Source organism: Pongo abelii, chromosome 15 (genome assembly GCF_028885655.2).
Source record: "Pongo abelii isolate AG06213 chromosome 15, NHGRI_mPonAbe1-v2.0_pri, whole genome shotgun sequence".
NCBI lineage: Eukaryota > Metazoa > Chordata > Mammalia > Primates > Hominidae > Pongo > Pongo abelii.
Window position 1 is genome coordinate 43096885 of NC_072000.2, and position 22049 is coordinate 43118933.

The 22049-nt window shown below is 37.8% G+C and overlaps 1 protein-coding gene and 2 pseudogenes across 2 annotated transcripts in view; 1 reads left to right on the forward strand and 2 right to left on the reverse strand.

Moving 5' to 3' along the window:
• The window catches only part of MIA2 (MIA SH3 domain ER export factor 2), a 247692-nt gene that overhangs the window by 133755 nt on the left and 91888 nt on the right, over nucleotides 1-22049 (forward strand). The window lies entirely within an intron of this gene.
• Nucleotides 677-3410, reverse strand: LOC112128826 (glutaredoxin-related protein 5, mitochondrial-like; annotated as a pseudogene).
• LOC100444163 (coilin-like) lies at nucleotides 15612-17633 on the reverse strand (annotated as a pseudogene).

Consider the following 22049-nt stretch of genomic DNA (forward strand, 5'->3'; position numbering starts at 1 on the left):
AAAATGGAAAACGTCTTATTTGTTGGTGGCCTCCTTTATTCTTTATACTGTTATGGGATTTCAGTCAGCTCTTTGTGTTTTTTTCAGTGGGGTCTCAGGAGGGGCAGATGATAAATGCATGTGCTTTGTCTGCCATCCCGAAGCTTAAGTTTTCTATTGTTAATTGTTACCACCTTCTGAAGTGACAGCGACATGAATAGGTAAAAGTTCAACTGAGCATTATTTTGTTTTGTTTTGTTTTTCTCTCCCCTGTGTTGGCAGTTGTTTTAAAAAACAACACCCCGTTTATTAGTTTCTTCTTTGTTCATCGTTCTGCTTAACAGAAGTTACACAAAATTTGGGGGGATATATTGTCTTTGCAGACTGTCATTTGCAGAGGAGTCATGAATAATGATTCCAAAGCCCTTAGTTTAGCTCCTGAATCAGACAAAGAATAAATGACAATATAAGAATGAATTTTGTTTACAGCAATGTTATAATACAACATTGAATTACTGCAGTGAAGTGGTTGCGGTTTTCACAATAAAATATTACTACCCCAAACACTAGACAAACTAAAATCACCCAACTGCTTACAAACCGAAGTGATCAGTGCAAGCAGTTGTTGCCTCAATAGCGAAAAGCAAAATCGGTAAGGCTTTTCTGGCAGCCTCTGACATGAACGCTCCATCTCTGCTCAGTGAGGACCCGGGCAGCCACACTTTGAATCTTGGTCTTTCTTTTTATCTAAAAGGGTGGAGTAGATCCCCAGCTTTCTCATTTCTCCCACCAGGTCCTCATTCTGGCATATTTGCAGAAGAATGTTACAGCCCCTGACAAACTCTCCATCGAGGTATGCTTGTGGGATGGTGGGCCGGTTGGAATAGTCTTAATGCCCTGTCGGAGCTCGAGGTCATCCATCACTTTGTAGGCCAGATAGTCATGGAGACTGCGCAGTTGTAGGATATGCGCCACTGCGTTGCTGAAGCCGCACTGGGGCTGCTCCGGCGTCCTCTTGAGGAAGTCCAGCACCTTGTCCTTCACCAGCGCCTCTCTGCTGCCCGAGTCTGTCGCACGTGCTGCATGCCCAGCACAGCAGAGCCACCACTTCGCTGCTCATCCCCACACATTTGCTGGAGCCCACAATGGCCCAGGCCCTCGAGCATTATTTTGAACTGATATACAGTAGACGTGAAAATTTCAAGAAAGACTGCTTCTGGATTCTATTTGGATAACTTTTCCTGTTGCTTTGATCTTACAATCTTTTAAATAGAAAATAATACGTGGTCCTTGAAGAAAAGTTGGAAAATGGTCAAAGATAGAAGAAAAATCAGTAATCCAAGGCCATCACCAAAGCAGAATTGCATTTTGCATTTACATATTTCCTTCAAGCTTTTATTCAAGTATCTTTTGAATTGTTAGAATTATGTAGGTCTGTAATTTTATTTTTTTTCCTGAAACTTAATCCTCTAGCATAAATCATTTTTATGTTACGTAGTCTTTTGTGAACTTCACTTTTAGTGTTTGTAAATGGTCCATTTTGTGAATATAGTTTGACTGTTCTTTTCTTGGTGAGCACTTAAGCTGGTTTCATTTTTTAAAAGGATTTTTAAATATATGATGATGTAATATTAAATATCTTTATATATTCACTTTTGTTTTCTGGATTTAGGATAAGTTTAGGAATGTATTCCCAGAATTGGGGCCAGAATTTGGGGAAGGAGAGAGAGGGTAGTTAAGAAAAAAGGAGAAGATCATATTCTGTGGAACCAGGTTGGTTGCAAAAAAAAGATAAGACTTTTTTAGGGCCAATTTGTAGACTTGGTTAGATGCTACAAAATTATTTTGTGAACATAGTGATTTTTAGTCTGTTTTTGCAGATGTGGCTCAGGGTTCATCGTGTGTCTATTTAGACGAGAATCCAGTGTTATAATCATGACAAATTAAACCTCCTGCTTTTTCAAAGTAGCAGGTACTTTTACAGATTTTGATATGAGTGCTACAAAAGAGGTGATGGGATTTTTGTGTAATAGGAGAATGCTCTGATAATTTTGTATAAAGAGCAGTAGCGTGTTATACATTGTGTTAGGTTTCTTGCTTGCAAGACGGAAATACGACTCAAACTGGTTTGAGAAAAATAACTGAATATTGTTTTTTGTGACTAAGAGTTTCAAGGTTTCACAGTTACATCGAATGACTTAAATTATATTATGAAAACATGGTCTTTCTTCTTTCTGTCCTAGTCTCTTGGGCTCTACTTTTTCTCTGTTAATTTCATTCTCAGGCACATTATCTTTCTATGTAGGGGCAGCATCTCTAAGCTTACATGGTATTTAGTATTTACTACTTCAGAAAGGGGAGAGAGTCCTTTTTTCTTTTATTTTTAAATTGGAAAATTTTAGCAAGTCTTAAGGATGGCTCTAACTCTTCTGTCTTGGGATGAATTTCCATCTCTGAACAAATCCCCTTGGCTGGGGTATGGGATCGGGAGCTTCCTCCTGTGGCTGGGCAGGGTAATCCTTATCTGAATTATGTGGAATAAATTTCTTATAAGTAGAGAGGATTCTGTTCTAAGAATGGAGTACGGTGTAGGCAGAAACAGTAGGGTCTGTTTCACATAGGAATAAGCTTATTCCTCTTTTCCTAGAAAGCCAGGTGTGTGTTTTAAAGGTTCCCATTTGCTGAATAGTATTGACTCAGTTTTGTGTGAAAACGTAAAAAAAAAAAGTTGATGCAGGATAAATATGAAGTCTCATTTTTCAATTTAAATTATTTTAGAAATTGTTCTTACATCAAAGATCTATGAGTTATAAGTGAGTAGAGCATAAGGTGAGTCCACAGTATAATGTGGGAGGTAGAATCATTAAGGATGGATATAATAGAAGTTCAGTTTCCAAATCGGGCCAGGCAGCAGTTTTTGGAAAACTTTGTTCTATTCTGGGTGCCATAAGTTAAATGTGCCTGCAGATTGCATGAACTTCGTAAATTTTAAATAACTTGAGGGTATGTTTAGTTGAGAAGAGGAATCTAAGAGTATAGGAAAGGAAAATATCCTTGGTGCCAGAATTAAAAAAAGGATATTAAAACCTTTTTAATGAAAATGATAAAAGGATATTAAAACCAGATATAAGTTATATGGACTAATGTTTTAATGTATAAATGGATATAGAGAGTCCTTCACAAAGCTAGGACTCTTAAAGAGTGCTAAAAACTGAATAACATATCTGGAGTACTTGGCAGAAACTGTACTGTAGTAATAAGACTAGTTGTGACTCACAGCTTGTCCATAGACAAGCAATTCCTACTGAAATTGAGGATGCAATAAAAAGTGTGTGTATTGTATATTTCAAAATAGAAGAGAGTAATTCAAATGTTCAAGGGGATTGGTTTAGAGATGGAAATTTACCCCAAGACAGAAGAGTTAGAGCCATCCGTAGCACAAAGAAAAGACAGATATTTACGGTGATGGATATCCCAATTACATGGATTTGATCTTGAACTATATGAACATATTAGCACATGTACCCTAAATATGTACATTTATTGTGTTTCAATGAAGAAGTGAAAAAGGATTTAATTATGGTTTTAGGATATCACTAAGAAAATATTCCAGCATGTCATGTCTTTTGAAGTGTATTTATCTGTAATTGCTTTATCAATGTAAATACATACTGGCTTTCTATGTTAAAAAGCAAAAAATTCTTGGCCAAAAACAAAACAAAAAAAGTAAGCATGCCACTGAGGGAAAACCAGAAGACATAATAGACTGGAAAATTAGCAACCTATGTAATTGAATTAAAAGAAAAACTTGAATGAGATTTTAAAGTATATTTTAAAAATAATTTGAAAGATAAAAGAATAAAAGCCACAAAGAGCAGAGCATTATGAAACATGCTGAGGTGTCGTTGATAAGAATCCATTAGGATGTGTAGAAATGAGAAAATAGGGCCAGGCATGGTGGCTCACACCTGTAATCCCAGCATTTTGGGAGGCCAAGGTGGCAGATCACCTGAGGTCAGGAGTTCGAGACCAGCCTGGCCAACATGGTGAAACCTCATCTCTACTAAAAATACAAAAATCAGCTGGGCATGGTGTTGTGCACCTGTAATCCCAGCTACTTGGGAGGCTGAGGCATGAGAATCACTTGAACCTGGGAGGCAGAGGTTGCAGTGAGCTGAGATCATGCCATTGCGTTCCAGCCTGCATGACAGAGCAAGAGTTCGTCTAAAAATAAAAAATAAAAAATGAGAAAACAGTCATAAAAAAAAAAAAAAAAAACTCTGGCCAGGTGCAGTGGTTCATGCTTGTAATCACAGCACTTTGGGAGTCCAAGATGGGAGAATCACCTGAGCCCAGAAGTCTCTCCCAGCCTGGGCAACATAGCAAGACTGTCTCAACAAGCAAACTCAAGGTGTGAGACTGGACCCAGCTAAAAAGAGAATATGTGAAATTACCAGAGTATATTAACAGATAAATAAATGGAAATTATGGGGGAGGTTAAGGGACAGAAGACAGAATGAAAAGTCCAATGTGAGCCTTGTAGGAGTTCCAGAGTGAAGACTGGAAGAGCAGCAACATTCAAAGACATGGTAGCTGAGAATTTCTCAGAGTTGATGAAAAATGTAATTCCTCAGATTGCAGAAGCACTTTGAGTCCAAAGCAGATAAATAAAAGTATATCTACACCTAAGGTCATGCCATTGGAAATCTACAGAATACTAAGGAAATTTGAAAGCAACCAGCAGGACAAATTACCTATAAACAGCAAACTAATAGCCTTCTCATCAGTAATGATACAGGTCCAAAATTATGTATATACAGATGCTAACACATGGTGAATGCTGAATGAGTGATAAAATATTAACTTTGAGAACAGACATGATTATGGCTGTTTTTGGAAAAAGGAAATGTGATCTTTCAAAAGGCAAAACATCAGAGAATCTTGGGGTTAGAGAAGACTGAAAAATGACTCAGTTCATTTCTATAGATATAGAGTAAATATTTTGCTTAACCAGGGCCAGTGTGTGTTAATCCCAAGAGATCTTGTCTAATATTCAAACAGGCAGTTAGAGGAGGCTGTCCTCTTCCTATCAAGGTATGTGTTCACATGGAAATTGGGCAGCTATTTAACAGGTCTGAGGGATGTTTCTGTATTGAGACTGACCCAGTAGCCTCTGGGATTACTTCCAATAACATCTCTGGATGTTAGTAATATGAGAAACTCATTTTGCATGTAATACTTCATATTTTTCAAAACAATCCTGTGAAGGAGTTAAGGCAGGTATTTGAATTCTCACTTTAGATAAAACCTTAGGAAGCAGCTCTTTTAAATTGGGTTTTATAACTAAAACTGGCTCATGATGATGTGCTTTAAAATTTTCAGAGTGTGCTTCGTTTTTCACTTCTGAGTTATGAAGGTTTGGACATGGCAAAGAAAACCAGGGGTTAGACTTGGATTGGTATGAGGTAAAGGAAATGTGTAATCAGGAAATAAATATTCTTCCTGCTGCTTGTTAGTAAGGGAGAAACATGTGCTCCCAATTAAAACTTTAGAGCCTTCTGTTTTTTAGGTTGTTTTTCATTTATGGACAAAGCTATTCCTTCAATTCTAAGGAATTGGCTAGGCAGATGAATAATTGGCTCTGTTGATTAAAGTTGCATTTCTAGTATTTTAATGGTATTACTGAGAATGTTATCATTAGTTCATACTTTATTCATTATTTACCTTGGATAGAGTTTTTGCCATGTTAAGTTCAGCCTGAAATGGTAAAGCTTTTAGAAACTTTGTAAAATGAGAGAGGATTAAAAGTTGTAGATCCAGGCCAGGCATGGTGGCTCACACCTGTAATCCCAGCACTTTGGGAGGACGAGGCAGACGGATTGCCTGAGCTCAGAAGTTCGAGACCAGCCTGGCTAACATGGCGAAACCCTGTCTCTATTAAAAATGCAAAACATTAGTCAGACATGGTGGCGCACGTCTGTAATCCCAGCTACTCAGGAGGCCAAGGCAAGAGAATTGCTTGAACCCGGGAGACGGAAGTTGCAGTGAGTGGAGATCAGGCCACTACACTCCAGCCTGTGTGACAGAGCAAGAGTCTGTCTTTAAAAACAAAACAAAAAAAAATTGTGGATCCATTTGAGAGATGAGAAGTTCAAGGAAACAACCTGAAAATTAATATTTTGTTATTGCTTCACTGAACAAAATCATGTAACTGAAGTTCATCTTTCATAAGCTCTTGAAATTATGAATCTTGTTTAGAGAAAAATTATAGTCTCATGAGCTTTTTAAAGTAGGATATTGTTATTTTAGTTATATAGCTTTTTTTGGTAACCTAAAGCAAAAAGTGAAAAATTGATTTTTTTATTTTTATTTTTAGACAGGGCCTGGCTCTGTTGCCCAGGCTGGAGTGCAGTGGCACAACCTTAGCTCACTGCAACCTCCACCTCCTGGGCTCAAGTGATTCTCCTGCCTCAGCGTCCTGAGTAGCTGGGATTACAGGTGCCTGCCACCATGCCCAGCTAATTTTTGTATTTTTAGTAGAGATAGGGTTTTGCCATGTTGGCCAGTCTGGTCTCAAACTCCTGGCCTCAAGTGATCTGCCTGCTTTGACCTCCCAAAGTGCTGGGATTACAGGCGTGAGCCACTGCGCCCAGCCAAGTGGTTTTACATTTCTTTATCTGTAAAGTGAGGGAATTAGACAAGTTGATTTCTAAACAATTTTTCAATATTGAAATTAAATGAGTTTAACATGATAAATTATTGTATCATTTTATGCTGTGGGTTGATTTAGTGTTTTTAAAAGTTAAACGTTTGAAACTAATATTTTAATATATACACGTTTTTAAAGATAGCTCTAGCATTTAAAAATTATGTGTAATATCAATAGGCTTAATATAATAAATTTATGAAAACAGAAAACATGGTCAATTTTAAATCTTTAACTGAAACATAAGAGAATGTACTATTTCAAGCTAAAGGTGAACTAAGTATTTAGGAAGAGAGTTTGTTTTTTCAATCTCACAGAAAACCAAAAGTATGTGAGACAAATCTCAATCAGTTTAGAAGTTTATTGTGCCACGATTGAAGACACACCCAGGAGATAGATCTATGCCTTTCTCCAAAGATGATTTTGAGGGCTTCAATATTTAAAGGGACAAAGCAGGCTGGAAGGGAAATAGGGCGTGTAGGGTCACATTACCGAATCCACAGGTTGCAAGATTAAACCACATAGGGGAATAGTGAATTATGTATTCGTCTTATGCTCAGTAAATCTGTGCTGTACACAAGATAAGGTGATAGAGTGGAGATATTTGACCTTTATCTGTAGCTATCTGCTTAGGAACTAAAGGAAAGGCAGTTGCTTGCATGACTCAGCTTTCAGCTTAAGTTTTTCCATTTGGCCTAGTGAATTGGAGTCCCTAGTTTTTATTTTCCTTTCACATTTCTCCCCACTTTTCTTTTTAAAATCTTTCCAAGAAAGCATTTTAGAAGAAAACGACTCTCTGGTCTTGGGTTTTGTCTGATCTTTTGTGGCTAGGACAGTTTATTCCTAGACAAATAGGTCTCGTGTTGTTGGGAAGCTAATTTTTTGGCAGGTTGTGAAGTCTCATGTCCTACAAAGAGAACATAGAGGGAGGAAGAAAAACAAAAAAAAATGGAGAACAATCCTGGAAAACTGACAAAGGCCATATTACTCTGAAGTCCATTCATCAGTAGGCAGGTATAAAAGTGGTTTATGTATATAAATAGGTTGCTGTTGTTTTCCTCTGAAGTTTAAGTTGTCTAGCTTCAGTTCACAGGGCTTTAAGAAAAGCAAAGCTTAATTTTTAGTGATTTCAAATCAGGAAAAATGGAAAAAAAGAAGGAAGAGAAATAAGGAAAAGAAATTGAAAACATTATTTTGGAGAGTCATAGCCAGCAAAAATTTTAGAATTCAGTCCAAATTGTAGAAAATAATAAAAATGAAAACATTAGGCAAGGCTGGAGTCTAATAACAGGTATACTATAATTTAATTTGAACAGGATTTTTCTCTCTCCAATGACCCAATTTTACTTAAAATCATAGAAGGACCAACTTACTTGTAAAATACATTTTAGACCTATTACACTTGGCTTGATTATTTGCATAAAGTACAGCAAGAATAATCATTTGTTATACAGGCTCTCTCCGTTTTTTTTTTAAATTGGCTTTGCTGCAAACTTTTTTTTTTATAAGGAATCTAAGATTAGACTTTCTTAAAAGCCTTGAGCCCAGCCAAGGATTTATCTCTGCTTTCAAATACCTGTGTGAATTGGGTGAATTTTTCTCTGAGATCACAAGAAAACTTGGGGTTCCTGGGCCTGTCAGAAAGTGACATTCTTTACTTACCACAGAACAGGACCTGGTAAAGAACAAGGTATGAGGCCAGGTTTTCCAAGGGGCTCCAATTATGCACTTGTATAAAAGAAAATAGATTCTTATTGAAGTTATGCAAATAACTATATTTTCATAAATTAAGAATTCTCACAAATTAGTTACCAAATTTTGGAGAAATTAGGTTGAGCAAAAGGAATTATGTTTTAAGTTTTTCTCCTAAGAGTATACGTTACTGAATTGTTAAAAGCTGCAAATAGCCTAAAAGAAGAAAAAGGTTTCTTGACTCTGAAAAACAAAAAGAATCAGCAAATGTGTTAAACAAAAAGTCATAAAAGATTATTTCCAGTCTGCTACTAGTTCAGCCCATGCAATTAACTCCTACTCTGCTCAATATTGGATCAGCAAACCTCATGAATACATCAGCTCTTCATGAGAGTCCTGGAAGTTTTCTCTTTATTCCAATGACACCATCTCTAAATTTATCCATAAATCTATATTTAAGAGTACTCCTTGGAGTTCTATAGCTGATTATAAACTGCCTTATAAAAGGATCAAAGTAAAACAACAATTGTGGATGACAAAAGTCTTAGGACAGCCATGGTTAAAGACAATTGACAAGGAAATTTAGTTACTTCTGTGGCATACAATAATTTTACATAATCATAATTATTACTGATAACATATACTAAAACATCAAGAATCACAGGAATCTCTTATAATTTTGCCACATATACTAATAACACATTTATATAAATACAGTCCAAAGAAGGGTAAACACAATTTCATATTTGACAATACTTCCTGTATGAATTTATTATACCAAACAAGCCAAATGTGTCTCTTGGACTTAAGGGTACTTAATACCAAAAAAATTAATGAAGACTGAATTTAGAATTTGATTTTGGAAAGTTTGTCAAATATAAAGAGTTTAAAATACTTGATATTGCAAAATAGGATCACAGGTCATTGTAAAATAAGTCATTCATTTAGCCAAAGTGATAAAGATTTTGTTTAAAAGGCAAAAATCTTTATTCTTTGAGAGGGGAGACTTAATTCCTCAAACAATAAGCCAAAATAAAGATAGCATTAGGCCAATTAAATCTGTCTCTCAAATCTTATAAAGCTATTAAATTTTAATCATCTTGACCATAAGATGGAATTTCCGTAAACATTTTTATAGTCTTTTATAATTTTTTTAAATTAAAAAGTGGGTTAATGCTCCAAGAAAACCTTGTTAATCTGACATGGGGTCCAGATGTTGGTCTTGCATCAGTGTACCTTTGGTACTAATGTTTAATTTATAGAGAAACTTTGAACTAATTTTCTCTCTCAAAAACAGCCCTTACAATCTTATGCACCACCTCTTTCAGGATAGTCCCTGGGCCTAGAGTGGTTGAATAGTTTTAATTTCTGGCCCTGTGCCTCATGAATGCAGTTCATGATGTAATAACCTTAATTTAAAACCTTAAATCACCTTAAATTTAAAAATGTTTTAATCTCAGTTTTCCTAAGGCAAACTCCCCTCTTCTCCCCGTACAAAACAACCCACCACCTTCTGCAGTGTGATTGCTTTTCAATATGGGGAGTACATTTAGATAACTTGCAAGCTAGGCTGGGGGTGGTGGTTTATGCCTGTAATCCCAGCACTTTGGGAGGCTGAGGCAGGTGGATCACCTGAGGTCAGGAGTTCGAGACCAGTCTGGCCAACATGGCAAAACCCCACCTCTACTAAAATTACAAAAATTAGCCAAGCATGGTGGTGCGCACCTGTAATCCCAGTTATCAGGAGGCTGAGGCAGGAGAATTGCTTGATCCTGGGAGGCAGAGGTTGAAGTAAGCCAAGATCACGCCACTGCATTCTAGCCTGGGCAACAGAGCAAGACTCTGTCTCAAAAAAAACCCAAAAACCTTAAATTACCTTAAATTAAAAAATGTTTTAATCTCAGTTTTCCTAAGGCAAACAAAAAACAACAACAAAAAAAAACCCCACCACCTTCTGCAGTGTGATTGCTTTTCAATGTGGGGAGTACATTTAGACAACCCGCAAGTCAAAACTAATGAGAAGGATACTTAAATAGAAGGAATATGTCCTGAGTTGTAAGTGAAGGCTTTCGGTTTCATAAAATAATTTAGATATATTAAGCCAAGAGCATAGAATATTATATTGGAAGAAAACACTTCCTTCAGACCTTTAAGATAAAACATTTTTAGCATCAGGTCACAACAGCAATTAAAACATGAGGAAAAAAGTTAGAGGAGCTGGAACAACTTATTATCTCAGGTCTTCTCCAAGGGGAGAGAAAGCTGAAAACAGAGAGACACAATAAAAGTTAAACTTTTGGGTCAAACAAAAAATTTTGCATACTAAAGCAACAACTCAGATGAAAACCAGATGGTGAAATTGACATCTCAAAGTATAGAGAGAAAGTCTGTAGGCTAGAAGGCAATTAAAAATCGATGCCGGAGTGCTGTGGCTCACACCTGTAATCCCAGCACTTTGGGAGGCCGAGGAGGGCAGATCACGAGGTCAAGAGATCGAGAGCATCCTGGCCAACATGGTGAAACCCTATCTCTACTGAAAAGACAAAAATTAGCTGGGCATGGTGGCGTGCCCCTGTAGTCCCAGCTACTAGGGAGGCTGAGGCAGGAGAATTGCTTGAACCTGGGAGGCGGAGGTTGCAGTGAGCTGAGATCGCACCGCTGCACTCCAGCCTGGTGACAAGAGCGAGACTCAGACTCAAAAAAAAAAAAAAAAAAATCGATGCCAAGTCAAACATAAAATTATAGAAATCTACCATAGGGTTGTATAAAGGGACCAATTTTATTTAGATTGCTAGTTTTAAATTTAGTCTCTATCTTTTAACTAGATTTCTGAGCTCTGGGCAGAGCCCACACTGAAACCCTGGTTCTCCAAAGAGAAACATATCATGGGCCTGTTCCGAAGAGACTAGGCCATGTAGTGCCTTTACAGTGCATTTTGTTACAAAGACTTTTCTGTAAGTCTCTAAACTATGTCCTTTCTTAAACACCCAAGAGCAGCCTCTGTGGTAATAACTATTTTAGTAAAAAAAAAAAAAAAAAAAAATCAGGTAACAATACAAAAGCAGGCAGTTTAAAAATCTGAGAAACTTGTCTGTTTACACTCTTGGGGTATCATAAGGAAAAACAGAGCTTCTCCCTAAAAAGGAGTCTGGCATCTTCTTTGTTTTCATTAAGGAATCCTAGGCTGTTAGAAACTGTTTTAGGTCCTTCATGCAGCAGAAGGTGGTAAGAGGAAGGAAAGATAGGCAGAAGTAAATGGAGAAGACAGAATTCAGTCTACTGAGAAGAAATAAAACTTTTTTCTCAAAAAACAAGATTCTAGGAGAGAAAGAAAGCATAAAGGCCTTTTAAATATACACACACACACATCTTGATAGCAGCTTTTAATTAAGCTGACTTTCAACCATCAAACTGTTTAAAACATCCTTTTATATCTCATTACCATATTTTAGCTGGGACAAATTGCTTATATTTAAAAAGTAACATAAATATGAAAATATAAAGCCAGAAAGGACTTGATTTAAGGACCAATCCCAGCTGTCATGGTGAAAAAAGGGCAAAAGAATGAACCACAGTGTGGGGCGATGGCCGAAGTTCTTTCGGTTTCGCTTGGTTAGCAAAAGGTGGCCTTGTTACATAAATAAAGTCCCTGCGTAGTCAATCTTTTTTATTTTACTGGCTGTTTTTTTTTTTCTTTTTCTTTTTTTCTCCCAGCTGTGGGAATCTAACCAATTCAGAGGCCTTATTCCTCCTAATTTGGAATGTTCCTTTGCATTTGATCAGGTCAGGTAGAGTTGGTCAAACCCAATGGGAAAAGACTGAAAAAACAAAAACAACAAAAAAACCAGAAACAAATCAACAACAACAACAAAAACAATTAACAGAAATGATGCTTGCACAATTTATATGACTACTGAGCTCTTAATGGTAAGGAGAAATTAAGACCAGCTGGTTGTTAATCTTAACCTTTAGTTATTAAGAATTTCTAAGACAACCCCTAGTTCAGCTAACTAGGAATGGGGTCCAGGCTAAAGACTGTTCTCTAGTGTCCTAGAAGCAGGAAAAAACTCAAACTTGCCTTCCCTATTGGAAGCAAGCTGAAACTCCAGGAAGGTATTGCCTGCTCTCCATCGTCATGGAAGCCGAAAAACTCACCTTTCTTGTTGGAAGCGAGTAAAACTCCAGAAAAGGAGTTGTACGGCAAAATAAACCTTAGATCTCAATCAAATTTTGGGAGATCAGGGATTCTCTAGAAGGGAGAGCTCACAGGCCTCAGCAAATCATCCTATTTGAGCAATAAAGATAGCCCAAGCTGGTACCAAGCATCGATAGGAAATTTGTTAAAGGTCAGGGGGACCTCCACTGAGCCCCTTCCTGGTCACAAATTTGTAAACCAAAAAGTTCCTGAGACAAGTCTCAACCAGTTCAGAAGTTTGTTTTGCCAAGGTTGAGGACCTGCCCAGGAGACAGCTTTGTGCCTTTCTGCAAAGATGATTTTGAGGGCTTCAGTATTTAAAGGGGAAAAGCAGGCTGGAGGGGATATTGGGAGGGTATGGTCACATTACTGAATCCACATGTTACAAGAAAAAAGGAGCAGGTAGGGGAATAGTCAATTATGCATTTGTCTCGTGCTCAGTATATCTCTACTATACACAAGATAAGGTGAACATAGAGTGGAGATATTTGACCTTTATCTGTAGCTATCTGCTTAGGAACAAAAGGAAAGGCAGTTGCTTGCATGACTCCGCTTTCAGCTTCAGTTTTTCCTTTAGCATAGTGAATTGGAGTCCAGACTATTTATTTTCCTTTCACACTCATAAGAGATGTCTAGTAACAAAAATGTGTTCTAGTTTATTATTTGAAATGCTATTTATTATTTATAATTAGGTGCAATAAGAAGATAAGAATTGGACACTTTACTAATTGAACAGCTTTTAGACATATATCTGCTATGGCCACAAATTTTTTTTTTTTTTGTAAGAGATATAACTTTTGTTTCTTAAAATAGTCCTTCTGTGGGTCCTGATACAATTCCCAAACAATGGTGGACATTATAAACAGGTGATATGACTATTACCTGTAAATCATGACCAGAAATATAATACAGACCTACTTCATTTTATCACACTTCATTGTGCCTCACAGATACTGTGGTTTCTTGTTTGTTTGTTTTAACACATTGAAGGTTTGTGGCAACTCTGTTGAGCAAGTCTATCAGCACCATTTTCCCAACAGTTTGTTCTTGCTTTGTGTCTCTGTGTGACACTTTGGTAATTCTCACAATATTTTAGACTTTGCATTATTATTGTATCTGTTATGGTTACCTATGATCAGTCATCTTTGATGTTACTATTGTTATTTTGGTGTACCACAAACCACATCTATAGAAAATAGCTAACTGAATTGATAGATATATGTGTTCTGACTACTCTACTTTCCCCATCTCTCTCCCTCTCCTTGAGCCTCCCTATTTCCTAAGATACAATCATTAAAATTAGGCCTATGACTAACCCTACAATGACCTCTAAGTGTTCAGGTGATAGGAAAAGTCCCATGTCTCTCACTTCAAATCAAAAGCTAGATTATGATTAAGTTTCATGAGGAAGGCATGTTGAAACTAGGCCTCTTGTGCCAAACAGCCAAGTTGTGAATGCAAAGGAAAAGTTCTTGAAGGAAAGTATAGGTGCTACTTCATTGAACACATGAATGATAAGAAAGTGAAATGGCTTATTGTTGATATGAAGAAAATTTTAGTGGTCTGGATAGAAGATGAAACCAGCCACAGCATTCTCTTAAGCCAACATCTAATCCAGAGCAAAGCCCTCACTCTCTTCAAGTCTATGAAGGGTGAGAGAGGTGAGGACGCTGCAGGAGAAAAGTTTGAAGCTAGCAGAGGTTGGTTCGTGAGGTTTAGATAAAGAAGTCGTCTCCCTAAAAATACAAGATGAATCAGCAGGTGCTGATGTAGAAGCTGCAGCAAGTTATCCAGAACGTCAAGCTAAGCTCATTGATGAAGGTGGCTACACTAAACAGCAGATTTTCAGTGTAGACAAAAACAGCCTTCTGTTGCAAGAAGAAGCCATCTAGGACTTTGATAGCTAGAGAGAAGTCAATGCCTGACTTCAAAGCTTCAAAGGGCAGACTGACTCTCTTGTTAGAAGTTAATGCAACTGGTCACTTTAAGCTGAAGCCATTTGCAATTCCAAAAATCCTAGAGTCCTTAAGAATTATGTTAAATCTGCTCTGCCTGTGCTCCATAAATGGAACAACGAAGTGTGGATGTCAGCACGTCTGTATACAGCATGGTTTACTGAATATTTTAAGCCCACTACCTACTGCTCAGAAAAAGTTTCCTTTTAAATTACTTCTCATTGACAATGCACCTGGTTATTAAAGAGCTCTGATGGAGATGTGCAAGGAAATTCATGTTTTCATGCCTGTGAACACAACACCCATTCTGCAGCCCATGGATCAAAGGGTAATTTTGACTTTCAAGTCTTATTTTTTTTATTTTTTTTAGTTCAATATGGTTTTATTTAAACATGTGTACAGCTGAAGGAGGGATCTGATCTTTTGTTAGATGAAACTAATTTTCACAGTACACATTTGGCCATTTTAGCTTTGTAGGGAATAATAACAGAAAATGAAGTTTCTGTTCAAGATCCTCACTCCGGCACACTCAGCCAGGTGCCTGGCAAGATGACACATTTCCTGGTCTGAAGCTCACAGCCAATCCTCTCCCCTAAGTGGAACACCATTTCTCCTCCAGACATACACACACGTGCATGCGCACACTCACACACACACACATCTTATTTTCACTGCTCTACACAGGGCCCTGAGAAGCCTTAATTTTAAAGTTGGGAAAAACGTGAAAGGATTCCTTAACTCATTGTCTGTGACAAATCCAACTACCTTTTAACTCTTAACAATTGCAAGTATAAAATACTTAAAATGTATGAGATGCTCCATTTAATGGAACAACTCAAATGCTAAAAAATTAGGTCAAGTAACATGCTTTAATATTTTTAAATGTTACTTAAAACTTATTGAGACAAGATAGCAGCACATTCTTGGTATTATAAACTCCTACTGACGACTGCTACTTGATGGCCAAAAACATCTAAAAAAAGAGAAGAAACCATACTGGTATACAACAATGTCTGCAGGGAATGTCATGTTGTACATTTTGTTAACTGAAATTAAACCTGACAAACCCAAAGATCTACAAAACTGACACCCATGTCATTTTAAATGATGAGGTAGGTTGTTTCCTATGCAGTAAAGTGAAGATAACAAAAAAATCCACACAACTTCCAAATCCTCTTAAAAAAAAAAAGTTCAGGTTATACTCACTTTCACAAACAAGACATTCATAAACTATAAGGTGGAGAGGTCATACTCAGGCAGGTTCTGTACTTGATGTGTTACTTGGAGATTCAATAATCAGTCTTGGGTCAATCAACTCTCTCCAAAATACAGTGATCTTGCTCTCCTGTGTCACAGCGTACTCCACTATCTCTGTTCCATTTTCATTTTTCTGAAATGAAACTTTACATTCTCTGTTCCATGTTCAAATTTCCAAGGTTCTCTCAAGGCAGGTAAGGATGAAAGAATTTCTATATCTACTTGCTGGGTCTCTGGATTGGGGCTTAATATTCTTCTGGATGTTAGTTCTAAAAGCTTAAATGCAATCTTTTCTCCAACTTGAGGGGCAGCTGCTAACAGTGGTAACAGACTACAGTCCTTCTTACGTGTCTCTACCGGATTCTGGATAATAGTAGATGAATTTGTTACCAGGTCATTTAATTGCTGTTGCCTCTGGTTGTCAGTGCTTCTATTTACAACACAGGAAACAGGATGCCCTTGTCCTCGACCTCTCCCCCGCATGCCCCGTCCCCTAGCTCCCTTTCAAGAAAAAAGGTTCTCTCCTCTACCCCATCCTCTTCCTAAACTAGTGGGGAGAGACACACTGAGAGGAGGACCAGGAGCCTGTCCGCCACCATTTGAGCCAGAAGGCCTCCATCCAGCAGCACCTACGGTCTGTCATGACAACTCTGTGCTCGGACAACCTCTTCCTGCAAAAAGGCCTACTGTATTTAAGAAACCTGCAGCACACTCCAGGGTGCTTGATGACATCAAGCATTGGTCATCTGACTCTGAACTAGAGTCTGAAATAGGAAGATGTTGTTCCAGAGGTTTTGCCCTTGCTGGGGGTAAGGCTAAAGCCAGATTTTATACCCAGTTTGTCTGCAGTTGTATTTTTGGTAGAGGGTCCTTCCTTTGATAACTCAGTTGGTAATTTCTCTGAGGAATTTCTGGCCTCCAAAGTGACTGTGCTGGGACCATCACTGATAGATTCATCACAAGACTCAGACTCTGAGGAGGAACTGGGACTCTCTTTTGAGCAAACGCTTACACTACGTTTCCTTTTGGCTTTAACAAGGCTGTTTCTAGCAGAACCTTTTGAAGAACTACATCTCTGATTGGCCCAGTCTTTTACTGCCTGTACTTCAGGAGACTTGGGATTCTTGGCCTTTTTTTTATATTCACATTTCTCCTTTTTCTTTGGTGATTTTCTTTTGGTCTCTTTGTTATCATCACCTGCTGTGCCACAGTTGGCTTTATTTTTTCTTTTTTTTCTTTTTTTTGGCTGACAGTCTGATATGTGACAGCTTTTGGATCCAGATCCAAGACCTTCTCATTATTGTTATTGTTCTCTTGCCTCTTCCAATGCTTCTTTGAATATTTGTAATCTGGTTCAGTTTCTTCACCCTCCTCTAACTGAAATGCCCGCTTCTTTGCTTTTCTAAGTGGTAGATTAGTATCACCATTACTGACGACCATAGAATTCTTAGCAAGTCCTCTCTCTTCTAATTTAACTCTGAGGCGGTCGTTCTCTCTCACCAGGCGTACGCTCTCCACCCGGGGCAGGAGCCCCGGCTCCAGGTAGAGGCCTTGGAGGGCCCCAGAACTGAAGCCGAAGCACTGGCGGATGAGACTAATGAGATCTGTGACGACTCGCATCTGTTCAAGTGGAACAGAAGCCAGAAGGCCCTACAGTGCAGGGTAGCTGGCGGTGGGTAATCAGATTGAAGCCTTGGCCTAACTGTCTCGGAGGCTGCCATCTTGCTTGGTGCTCAACGGAAGCCGACTTTCAAGTCTTATTGTTTAAGGAATACATTTTATAAGACTATAGCTACCATAGACAGTGTTTCATCTGATGGATTTGGGAAAAGTAAAGTGAAAACCTGAAAAGAATTCACCCTTCTAGATGCCATTCAGAGTATTTGTGATTCATGGGAGGAGATCAAAGTATCAACATTAACAGGACTTTGTAAGGCGTGAATTCCATGGATGGAATCCATGGAATGATTTTGAGGGGTCTAAGACTTCAGGGGAAGAGGTCACCGCATGTGTGGTGGAAGTAGCAAGAGAACTAGAATCAGAAGTGGAGCCTGACAATGTGACTAAAGTGCTGCTGCAATCTCATGATAAAACTTGAACAAATGAGGAATTGCTTCTATGGATCAGTAAAAAAGTGTGTTTTTGAGATGGAATTTACTCCTGGTGAAGATGCTGTGAACATTGTTGAAATAACAAAATATTTCGACTATTCCATACCCTTAGTAGATAAAGCGGCCGCAGATTTCGAGAGGATTGGGTCCAATTTTGAAAGAAGTTCTGTGGGGAAAAAGCTATAAAACATCATGGCATACTACAGAGAAAATGTCCACAAAAAGAAGGAATGGATGCAGCAAATTTCACTGTTGTCTCATTTAAGAAATTGCCAGAGCCACCCAGCCTTCATCAACCACCCCCGCATCAGTCAGCAGCTATCAACATGGAGGTGATATCCTCCACCAGGAAAAAGATTATGACTCGCTGAAGGCTCAGATTATTAGTAGCATTTTTTAGCAATATTTTAAAAGTTAAGGTCTGTACGTTTTTTAGACATAATCCTATTGCATACCTAATACATTTCAGTATAAACATAACTTTTATATGCATTGTGAAACCAAAAAGTTTGTGTGACTTGCTATATTGCATTATTCTCTTTATTGTAGTGGTCTGGAACTGAACCTGCAATATCTCCAAGGTAGGGCTGTACCATAATGCCAAGTTCCCCCATCTGCTAATCATTTAGTGCCTTATGGAAAAACAATTGTTTTCATCAGAAATTAGAATTTAACTTTGGTCAATATACAAAGCTGTTGATAAAATAAGGCATACCCATGTAGAGTATTTATTGACAGCTATCCAAACAATCTCAAATTTTTTTCCTTCATGTTTTTCTTTTCAAAGAGGCAGTTTGTTTTATTTTGCTGCATTGTTACTGTAATTTCAAACTTTATAGTTTAAACGTGTTTTTTTCATGTCTTTCCATATCCCTTTAAGTCTAAATTTTATGTCCTTACCTGATTTCCCTCTGAAAAATGTTTTCCAGAGATGTAGTGATATTGTGATATTAATGCTAACCCAAATGATAATATGCCATTCATCTGAGAAACATATTTGAGAGTCTTCTATGTGCTAGTGTGTCCGGAATTGGTGGGTTCTTGGTCTTGCTGACTTCAAGAATGAAGCCGCGGACCCTTGCGGTGAGTGTTACGGTTCTTAAAGATGGTGTGTCCGGAGTTTGTTCCTTCTGATGTTTGGACGTGTCTGAAGTTTCTTCCTTCTGGTGGGTTCGTGGTCTCGCTGGCTTCAGGAGTGAAGTTGCAGACCTTCGCGGTGAGTGTAACAGCTCTTAAAGGTGGCGCATCTGGAGTTGTTCATTCCTTCCATCTGGAGTTGTTCGTCCCTCCCCGTGGGTTTGTGGTCTCACTGACTTCAGGAGTGAAGCTGCAGACCTTCCTGGTGAGTGTTACAGCTCATAAAGGTGGCACGGACCCAAAGAGTGAGCAGCAGCAAGATTTATTGTGAAGAGTGAAAGAACAAAGCTTCCACAGTGTGGAAGGGGACCTGAGCAGGTTGCTGCTGCTGGCCCGTACATCTGTGCAGAAAGAAATGGGCTTTCATTTTCAGGAAAAGAAACATGGCCAGTGTGATATGGAGTGGAGTGAGCACAGGAGAGCCTGAGAGATCAGGTCAAGAAGTAGACAGGGCAGGTCGTGCCTATCTTTTTTTTTTCCCGGTATCTGTGTGAGAGATAGGTTATGCCTGTCTTGAAGGCCATGCTAGGAAGTTAGTATTTTATTCTAAGAACAACAAGATGCCAGTGGAATATTTTTATATGACCTACCAACATATAAAATGAAAAGCACTTTTATTTGTGTGTGGAGAATGGACTGAAGGGGAGAAAGATGGAAAGTAAAGAAATAAACTGAAAGACTATTGAAATAGTACAGCTGAGAGACAATAGTGGCAAGAAGAGATGGAGAAGGAAGAGAAGTGGATGACCTTAGGATATATTTTAAAGTTATAGCCAAGGAGTTGCTGGTGGATTAGATGTAGAGAGTGAGAGACAAAAGGGATCAAGAGTGACTCTTGGTTTTTGATTTGAGCAATTGGATGAACAATAATGCCATTTATGGAAATGGGAAAAACTGGGGAGAAGAGTTCTGGAGGAGGTGAATATCAAGAATAGAGGATTCTGTTGAAGAATACAGAATAGAGATTAATTTGGAGAGGCCCATTTAGTCATCCAAGTGGAGATACTAAGAAGGAAGTAAACTGTGAGTCTGGAGCTTATGGAGGAGGGCACTTTAGGGCTGGGGAAACTAATCTGGGAGTCATCAGCTTACAGGTAACCATGCCAGTGGATGAAATTATGTGGGGAGTGAATGTAGAGTTGTGAAAATTCTCAGTTTACGTCACGTACATATGGAAGTCGCTTAACACTTTCAATTTAGAAACCTTTGTGATACATCTGGGAAGGTAAAAAAAAAAAAAAAGTGTCCCTGAAATGCCTGAAAACCATGCCGTCCCTTTCTGATAAATTTAAGCCTTGCAGTGCTTCTTCCAAGCCAAACATCCTCTGGCATGGTTTCCTCCTCCATGGGTCTAAAAGTTTTATGACAAAATAGAGAAGTATATTTTTAATTAAGGGGATTAACCTCAGAGTGAGTGAGAACCTTCCTGCTTAGATTTGATTAATGTTTCTGGCATTATTCTAGTAAGAGAAATTTTATCAAAGGGAATGAGTATCAGTCTGTCTCGGACTATATTTTACTTTTTTTCCTGTCACTTAGCTTACTTGACTGATATGCTGCCACTTAGTTTTAGGAGACCTTTGCATTAATCTGTTTCTCAGTAGGCTGTGCTATAGGTATGTCTTACAAACAGGCAGCATAATTTGGCTACATACAAAGAGAATCCTTCTCTCAGGTTACTTTTTTGGATTTGAGTGTGACTTAGGAAACCTTGCATGAAATGCTATTTATCTTCCTTCAAAGGTGAGGATTTACTGGGAATGGATTTTTCTTGTGCTAGAACACCCTTCCTAGATTACCTTCAGTTCAAACTATTTAAAACAGCATTTCAGAAGATTTAAAATATTTTAATATTTGAAAATATTTAAAATTCTGTCTGGAATGCTCTAGTAAGCCAGAAAAATTCTAGTGACAATGTTAACATTTATCCCATGAGGCTAAATGTCACCTGTATGTTCCAAAATATTCAGGTGCAGCAGAGCTTGGAAATATGTAATTTAAAATGATTTCTTCCTGTATGTTTCAACTCCAAAGCTAGTTTTGATGCTTTAATTTCATGTGTATTCTAACAGATTACATGATATTTAGTCACATGTTGAATTTGTACAATGCATTATGCATTAGCTTTTAAAAAGTTTTCATACCTATTTGTGGTGGCTTTATATCCAGTGATTAGGCAGGACAGCTGTTAAAATTCCTGCCACAGACAGAACTAGTAATGTGCCTGGGCTGGAATCCAGAGTATATTTCTATAAGATAAGGACCCTTAAGCAAACAACAAACATAACTACAATACCAGTGTCTACCCTTTAAAATCCCAATAATTTCCTACCATCATCAAATATCACCTAACATCCAGTAACTTAATACCATAAAGATCCATTCATATTTTTGCAATTGTCTTTAAAATTTTTGTTTGTTTGAATCAGTATCTAAGTAAGGTCCAAATAGTATCCTCAGAGTGTCTGTTTTACTTTTGTCTTTAAATCCATGCAAAAAAATCTTAAAGTGTAACTTATAGTGTTTTAGTAAGATTATAGTATAACTGTTATATATTATCAAAGAATCTACTATGTCAAAAGAGAATTTAATTTATTTTGGAGAAAAAAATCAGGTAACTATATAGATCTGAAAAAGTTTGATCTGTCAACTTTATAACCTGTGGATGATGCGATGCCAAAATAGTCTGTTGATTTTATTAATTTAGTGGAAAACATGATCAATTCAGTCAGCTCAGGTATTAACAAAACTGCAAATTTATTAGCCTTTAAAAAATGTCTTCTATTTGTTGGGTCCACAAATATAGCCAAGATAATATTTATAAAGGACCACAATTATAGATTGACCACAATTATGTATAAGACCACTTCAGGCCAGGTGTGGTGGTTCACGCCTGTAACCCCAGCATTTTGGGAGGCCGAGGTGGGCGGATCAAGAGGTTAGGCAATCGATACCATCCTGGCCAACATGTTGAAACCCCGTCTGTACTAAAAATACAAAAATTAGCTGGGTGTGGT